Genomic DNA, 9,257 nt, shown 5'->3' with positions numbered 1-9,257 from the left:
TCGGCCTCCCAGAGAGCTAGGATTACAGGCGTGAGCCACCGCGCCCGACCCATACTTCATTTTAAAATAACCTTGCAATTAATGTAGGTGGTGTCTAAAGGAACCTTTGATATATTTTAATTATATAGTTCATTTCATTCTCCATACTTATCAAGGTTTTAATGAGTAATAACAACAGGAAATGAAGCCATGATATAATTCAATTTTTCTTTAATCATTTTGCTTACGTTTATACTACCAAAATGATTGAAATATAAAGAAAATGTTAGAACTTTATAATTACCATGTTATTTGAATTTTTATTTGTGATTAAAAACAACTTCAAATTTAGATATGTTCTTTACTATAATACAAACAAAAAGCAACATCTAAGAGTCTTCTCCATTTGGAGACACACACACATACACACACGCACATACACACACACATACACACATACAGTTGTTTAAATGTATTTTAGTCGTCCAAGTTTGGTAATATTAGAATGGTTATGTCCCACATTTTTAAGACAAATCATTTAGTAGGGGTCACATTTCTGGATGAGGGCACATTAACCCAATGATTTCAAAGAACATGGCTTGGGTCTGGCATCATATTTCAAGATCAAGAATAAAAACCTAAGTTACATAGTAAGTGAAAGATGCTAAAATTATATTAATAACTGATAAGATGGTGGTTCAGAAATGTGAGTGGGATTTTAAACATTTAAACTTAGGCTTCTTTGTCTTCCACTCTGATTGAGAGCAGAAGTATTTTGGGGGGAGAGCAAAACATCCACATGATGTAGTGGCAAATGTTTTTGTAAGTCTGAGAACAAGGATGTCTTCTCCCAAACGTAGCCATTTCAAAATTGCAATTAGAGACTATACCTCACATATCAACCCTGCCCCTTTCTGTCGCATTCTCTGACCATCTTCTCAGAAGCCCTTTTGTGTTACCCCTGGGGGCCATTGCTGATTAATGCCTTCTGGGGTCCACCTTCCTTATGGCTTTTTAGGCTTTTCTGCTTTTTCAGGAAAAAGTTCATCCTGGGTGGGTGATATATGTCAATCCTTGCTCAACCTCATCCAGCTTGTTTTCCAGCTAACAGGTTTATTTTTGGCCCCAGGAGGCAGGATAAAGGGGGAGAGGGGAAGGACCCTGGAAGTGGCTCAGTACACAGCTGGGTGGACAGATCCCACCAAAGATAACATGTTCCTGTATTTCCTTGCATATGCTCAGTGTAATTTTTCTTAACTTCATCAAAATTTCACATTTTAAACATTTATTTGTATGCTTCCTTCTGTTTCTATCACATACTTTAAAGATAATCAGTTCTAAAACAAGAAAACAAGAGAATTCAAGGAAAACTTCAAAGGGGAAAGGATGGGAGTCTATGAAAAGTTGTTTCCCTACTTTCTCCCACTCAGAGCTGATTTATATCTGACTGAGCAGTGGTTCTGTGTTTATATTCCATGTAGCAGATTACTCTTGTGGATAAATAGGGGATATCTCTTTCTCTTCCTCAGCGGAAACTACATGAGTCTAGATTTGGAAACTAGACAGGATCTGCCAATATGAGGAAGAATAGTTAAAAAGAGGATGGATTTTCATTTCTGAAAACTTGGAAGGGAACAGATTCTTGGGCAACTGAAAGAACATATTTGGATCTATAAGATTAAAGGAGGCCTCAGGAGGAGTGGACTTTGCATTGCACAGACTTCCTTAGGGAAAAAACCCATCTGAATTATGAGGGACAAATTAGTTAACTGGCCTGAGTTTCAGTTTCTTCATCTGTAAAATCTGGTGATTAAACTGGCCCAGCAAAAAATATAATACACACAAATTGGAATGAATCTGCATTTTCCAAGCCTGATGAATTTTTAAAAACTGTATTAAGTGACTAACTGGAAACTTAAAGATGAAAGGAAAAAACCCAGTCATGCTTCTTGAGGTAAAATGGTGGTCTAACTGAAAATTCTGTTGTTTCTGAGAACAAATTATAAAGAGAGAAAAACACTCAAGATCATGTGGATGGCTTCTGCTGCCCACTCTGGGACTGCAATGTAAGGGCTGGAAAAAGAATATTCTCTATAGGAACATAAATTTTAAAGTGTGAACATTTTGCTTTTATTTCAATCCAAAAATAAATAAATGAATTAAATGTCAAAGATATCCATTCTAATTTGAACTTCTCTGTACATAACCTAGTATGTAGTGAATGCTAAAATCTGTTCATGATATATCACCGAATATTCTCTATGCAATGGGTAGGTGTTAAATAAATGCCATAGTTCATTTATTATAAGATATTTTTCACATTTTAACATTTCTGAAATGTGGATAAAATTTAAAGTGAATGGCATGTCATAGTTTAATTGGCAGCATCTTTTTTCTTAGCATCACTTAAAACAATGGTAGAACTTATGATAATGTCTTAGATTTGATGAAGTATTTTATCAAATGAATGAAGTATTTAATGAACTGTATTCAATACAGTTTACGAATCAAAACTTTCGAGTCCTAAGGACCTCACAGATATTTTAGTATTTTGAGTTATCTTAAGAGTAAGCTGGAAAATGGTAAAGAAATACCCTTAAAAAGTCTGGTCTTGGGGGCAAAGAGGACAAGCATTGTCAGGAAGAGGTAGGTGGGTATAGACAATGAGCCTAATGACATCATTGGGGACTAAGGTCCAGTGTCAAACTCACCTCTGTCTCTCCTGCCTCACTCCCTAAGCTCCTGAAACTGGGGCTATTCCAGGAGTGGGAAAACTTTTCACGTTGGAATGCCACATTAATTTAGCTGTAATCAAATAAGTCTACATTCATGAAACTTCAATTAGATATACTTAAAAATGTACATTATTTTGTAAAAATCTAACTACTATGTACTTACTAATTTCAAAAAATGAAAACTGTTAATTTTAAAGTTAACTAAACTTTTAATGACTTTGTTGTGTCTGCTTTTTGTTGGAAAGTATTTAAATATTTGGTTGCAGCATAGAGGTCTGCAGTTTCAGTTGATCCCCTAGATGGGTATCAGTCATTTGAGACCTTAAGGGCATCTTGATTTGGGCTAGATAGGAGGATGTAGATTCACAGCAATAAGTGGTTGAAAAGCAAGAAAGCATTTTTCGGGCATTTTACCAAAGGCATGGGTATTCTACTGCATTTTTCCATATTTCAATTGGATCTTTTTAAGCATCAAACAATGACTTTAAAATGTCATCTACTGACAATTCAATTGATTCCCTCTGTAGTTCTTTAGGTCCTTTGGTGATTTCAACTAGTTGAGGCTGAAATGCTAATTTGAGTGTGATGTCATGATTCTCAAAGTGAGTAAACCTTTCATTGTATTCTCAAATCAATAGGTCAATAACAGCTGTGTATTCTTCAAATGATTTGCATATATCATCCTGCTCATCGGTGACCTTTGTTAACTGGGAAAGTGTTCATCTAAAATTTCCTTTTGAAGAAGAAGTGTTTTGAGAAAAGATAGCTTTTTCGAAATGCTTGGATTTTTTGCTGCATATCGTAAATAGACTCGGTTTTATCTTGCAAAGAAATATTCAAGTCATTTTGATTTGACATGATATCACACAGAAATGCTACATTCCTATAGAAATCTTCTTTCAATAATTCACGTTGCTAATTCTGTTCTTCATTTAACATCTGTTCTCACAGAGATAAAATTTTGGTTAACACCTATCCCTGTGATAGCCAATGCACTTTAGAATGATACGGCAAATCCACTTTGAATACCTCATTGTTCAACTTTAGCATGTTACGAAAGTGATGATGCTGTGTTGCATTTGCTCGAATATAGTTAATGATACTCATAAATTGTTACAAAGTGTCACTTAAAATAGTAGCTTTAGCACAGAGATTTTGCTGATGCAAAATACAATGTAAAGAAACGAGAGCATCTGGATCAGTTAATACTTTTTTAATCTTTGCAATAAACCCTTCATGTTTTCCTATCATGGAAGGTGCACCATCTGTACATACCCTTACTAAATTGACCAAATTCAGTCTAGCTTCATGACATTTATCTTGGAAGCTGATGAAGATATCTATTCCCCATGTTCTGTTCACAAGAGTGCCCAAAGCAAGTAACCCTTCATAGCAAAGAAAATCTTCTGTTATGACCTGAATGAAGTATAAAATCTGCATGAAGTCAGAAGTTTCAGTTGATTTATCCAAAGCAATTGAATAATATATATTTTCCTTTTGAAGTATTGTATGAAATTATTCTGTTAAGTTGAAGGCTAATTCACGCTGCTGATCAGTTGGGTTCTCCTTGAAAGAGGCAGTTTTTTGTACTTTGAAATATTATTGGGGTCTAAGCATCCTACAACTTCCACAATGCATTCTTTCCCAATTTCTACATCACTGAATGGCTTCCCGTTTTTTCCCCTAAGTACATAAGCTACTTTATAAGTTGCTTCAGTGGCGTTATTTCCAGATCTTATTGCTGCTTGAAAGAACTGTCTTTGCTTTTCATCTTCTAATTTCTGTAGTACAGCCTTTCATGCCTCTCCCTCTAACTTAAAATATTTGTGGTCCTTACGAGTGTTATAATGCTGATGAGTATAGAATTTCGTTAATGTTGATATTACAGTATCACAAAGCAAGCAAATCATCTTATCTTTAGCAGAAACAAGATAGTATCACAATCCCCAATCCCCATTAAAAAATCTGTTTTCTTCCTTCGGTGTTCTCTTGGTCTTCAACCTGATGGGCTGTTAAGCAGACAGAATTAAAAAATACTGTTGAGCTGTGCAACTATTCACAAATTCCACTTCAAACAGCAACACAGTGCACTGTTGTCAAAAGCTGATAACAGACTGGCATACTCAACCCCCATAAACTCTCACCAACCAGCCTTGTGCGGTAGTGGCACCAGTTAGGTGGAGGAAGTTAGAACTAAATCATGAGCATAGCAGCTGTTGATTTAGCTCTTATGGCTTACTGTTCTAATTGTGCCATTCAATGTGGGAGGATTATTTCATTGAAATGTATTTTATTCTTTGATATTTTAAATACATTCATTTTAAAAATAAAATAAAAGTAAAGAAAAAAATCCAAAAATGTATTAATAAAAATAAAATGGTTCTGTAAAATTTGGATCCAGTCAAAAGGCCACACTTAAGGACCCCGAAGGTCACATGTGGCCTTAAGGCTGCAGGTTCCCCACCCCTGGTCTATTCAGTTTTGGTCCCTTCGTATTGTGCTGGAGATCGCTGGATACACTGCAACCCCTAGAAAAGATTCATTTACCTTAATGATGTCTAGAATAATAGGTATGATATGTTTTCTAGGTATCATACTCATCCAAGGTTTGGCTATAGAAGGTGGCTTATACTTTAAAAAGATCTATAACCTCATAAGACTTACATAAAGTTAAATGAATTTTTAAAAACTTTTAGTTAAAGCATTTTTGTCACGCTATTGATATCAGCCCAAAACAGCATCAGTTCTTCAATAAGGACTTCAGAGATCTTAAGTTAAAGGAACAAAGTAACCAGTTTGTATTATGGAAGATTAAAACCAACAACTTCTTGTTTTAAAAAGATGAATATATACACATATATCATATAGAGATACGTAGATGAGGCTTGGAAGGGTGTGTCAAAAGTGGTTACTTTGGAGTGGAAACTATCAAGGTTTGTGTTTTCCTCATCTGTATTTCTAAATTTTGCTACAGTAAGAATGTATTTTATTTGCAGTAATTTAGAAAAGCAGTAAGAGCAGGGTTTTTTGTTTACAATTAAAAACAATGGGTAATATAAAGTAGAGCTGGCACCTTTAAGGATGCATCTTCAAGGATGCATTTGCTTAATAATTTCTTCTTACAAAGTTATAAGGCACCATTCAGTCCAGCCACAAAGTCCAGTTCAGAGTTAGCCATACGTGAGACAGCAGGGGCCCACAAGCTGATGGAGAAGGAACAATTCTGCCCTCCACGTTGATAGAGAGATTTCTGCACATTTCTCTGTGTTGACAGTATATGCATACACATGCAATTTGCTTTCTCAGGCCAGGCCACAGAAGGGAGCAATTCACTTAAATGCATAATTTTCTTGATCTGGATTTTGTTCAAAATGCTGGAGCTGAAGAGTCTTTTATTTGGCTGTTACTTCAGTCCCTTAAAGGATAAAATCCCTTTAGTATAGGCTTTTCTCCTAATGTAACCACATTTGTGCCAAATTAACAATATTGATAAGCACTATTTGAAAATAAGTGATGGAATAAGTAAAATGACCCCTTTTGCTTAGCTGTTAGCGCAATTTTAGGATGATGTGCCTCCTTTACCTTGAAATGGGTAGAAAATTGCATTTCTGCTTTTTATATTACTCATCAATAAAAGTTGATATTTTTCAGGTTCTTTGTTTCCTCAACTCATGTTATTAACATTTATTGAAATATAGCTCTTTTCTCTTTTATCTTAGGTGTATAATCTCATCAACTTTGCTGGAAAAATAGATACCCTTAGGGCCTGAATTGGTATTTGAAGTGATAAGCTCACTTTTAGTCCATGCTTAGTAATATCACATTATTGTTTAGAAAGAGATAGCAGGCTATGTCTTATAAATTTTAATATACTCTTTCTGTCATCGAATAACAACTGAATTATCCTACTGACCAACAATGGGATTCATATCAAACTATGGATGATTTCTAGTTACTTTATTTTTGTCAACTAAGAGCACAGAAAAACGTTATGCTATGGCCACCATTTCAGTGGCTTTAGGAACCTGTATGCAGTTAGCGCCTCTTCATATGTTGCTCAGAAAGCACGTTCTCCAGTGATTTCAGGGGGAAAACAAGAGGAACTCAAAAGGAGAATCTAGTGGATATTTGTGACATTGGGCATCAGAACCTCTCTGAGCCTCATTTTCCTCCGTGGTGAAGTAAAGATGGTAATTCCTTCCTCACAGGGTGGTTGTAAGTGTTAAATGAGATGATGCAGTTAGATGAAAACAATTTGTAAAGCACTATGTTGGTATTATTATTATTGCATAACATGAACATCGACACAGTAGGCACTCAGGTAGCCAGAGGGAAACTTCTGGAAAGGGGTACAGAGAGGACAGGCTGAACTCCGTTGACCCTGGCATTACAAGAGCCACTGCCAAAACTTCTGGGTTTGCAGTGCCATTCCTGTTCGCTCAAGGCAAAGGGCACGCTCTGCCTCTCTCAAAGCAAAGGAACTCCCCCTCCAGCAAAGAGGTCTGATGTCACCGATGTTGTACAGCTTAGTAGGTAGGAGTAAACGTGGGAGTACTAATGGAAAGAAGAAGGGTAGCATTCTCTTGAGGGTGTTCAGGGAAGCTTTTCCAACTGGGAATTCAGATGGGCGGAGAAATATGATTTAAACAGCTAATGGGTATTAACTAGATATGCCACAACAAAGACTGGCCAGATGAAATACAGATCAACTACTCCAGTCTCCACATGCACACCTAACTCCTGTAACACAGCAGTTCTGCACCCCTAGTAAGAGTGGTAGAGACAACTGATTAGATGATTCTATTGTCCTGGTGGCTGAAGAGCTCTGCTCTGTTTTCTGTTAGCAGAGATTCTACTACCATCATCTTTTTATTTTGCAGCAACAGAGACTAACAAAGGGGATTTTCCTGAGCAGCTTGAGTAACAAAGAAATGAGGCAAATTATTGAGAAACTGATGGGCATTTGTTGAAGAGCAACAAATATGATTTGTAAGTCTGAAGGGACTTCCTTCAGAAGGAAGATGAAAGAGACAAGTCTCCCGGCATGTCCACCCGGCTCTATCTAACAGGGACTGGCTCATCGGCCACCAGTACTTGAAGGGTGTAAACAGCAGGGACGGAGAGAAGTTATTTAGTGTCCAAGGGGACAGCAGAAGGAATGATCGAAATGAAAGTCAAAACAAAGATGATTTAGGCAGCTGAGCAAGTCACATGCCCTAATGGAGAGATCTATTATAGGCTGTGCAGCACCATCCCTAGGGAGGGGTGGAAGCCCCATCACTTGCACCATTTACAATTGGAAAAGGCACTAAAAAGTAGATCAGCATACTGGAGAGGGAAAAAACAGCACATGCCCTCAGAGAACCAGTGGGATGACTTAATAGGTCTTTTCCATCTCGAATTACCGTGATGTGGCTTGTATGCATGGGGACCTGAGTTGTTAGAATAATTTTTCCATCATTTGGTCTTCTTTACTATCACTGCAAGGCCTCAGTGAAGAAATGATAATAGGTAATGGAAAGCAGTTTCTGCGTGGTAAACAGAAGCCCACAGTGGACCGAGGCTTTAGTGTGAAGGGAGAACTGTGGTAAGTTTCACATTGTGTTGTCAGTGTAAATAAACACACACACATACCAACTGAGACCCTAAACAACATACTTCTATTGACAGAGACCCAAGACAAAAGGAAAGGAGCTTTGCTACAGTTGGATGGTGGCTGCATAAATGAAAATTCATGTAGTTTATTTTCTCATTTAGAAAAATAAATTGTCCAAATACTTGAAGTTTATCTTTAAAAAAATAAGAAGAAATTATTTGGCCTTAAAACTATCAAGAAACATTTGCTGTGTAGGAACTTAAGGGCCTGCAAGCTTTGAATGTGTTTACACTGTATTTCTGTTCACAGCTGCAGTTGTAATTAGCAACTGACACATTCTGAAACCCGTGGTGGCCCAGAAGGGCACATGTAGGCACAAGGCTGTGCCAACCTGGGGCAACAACTGCAACTGAAAGGAATGGGCACAGTGTGGTCAGATGGAAACTGGGGCAGGCTGAGAAGGGTTGGTGTTAACTGTGATTGCTAGAAGGAGCACAGCTGTGACCATCTTAACGCCTCTCAGCCGGAGGATGACACAGAAGAAGGGCACAAAAATGGTAAGAGGGTGACAGGAGGGAGAGACAGCAAGAAAGAAAGCAAAAGAAGCCAGAGGCGGGGGTGGTGGTGGGGGAAACCCACAGATGTAAGCTCTTTGCAGGTGGAGGTTATCACAGTTCCTGATAAAAATATTGTATGTGGTCAGGCCTGAGTTAGAGTTGGCGTTCTAGAAGACTGAAGTTCGCTACAAACAAATTCAGGGTTTGACCTACACGTGACAGATATAGGTCAACCCTCATCCTGCTGCTCTCAGCAGCTGTAGCCAATGGGAGACAGAGCTGCCCAGCACGCTGGTTTAAGCTGCTACTAATAGAGGGAAATCACCCTAACCCCATTTCCTGCCTCTGCTGTCCTCACTTGTCTATCCGTGGCCAATTTAGGTGCAGGCC

This window comes from Propithecus coquereli, unplaced genomic scaffold (assembly GCF_000956105.1).
Source record: "Propithecus coquereli isolate 6110/MARCELLA unplaced genomic scaffold, Pcoq_1.0 Scaffold108, whole genome shotgun sequence".
Lineage (NCBI taxonomy): Eukaryota > Metazoa > Chordata > Mammalia > Primates > Indriidae > Propithecus > Propithecus coquereli.
Note: the sequence above shows the minus strand (reverse complement) of the source record.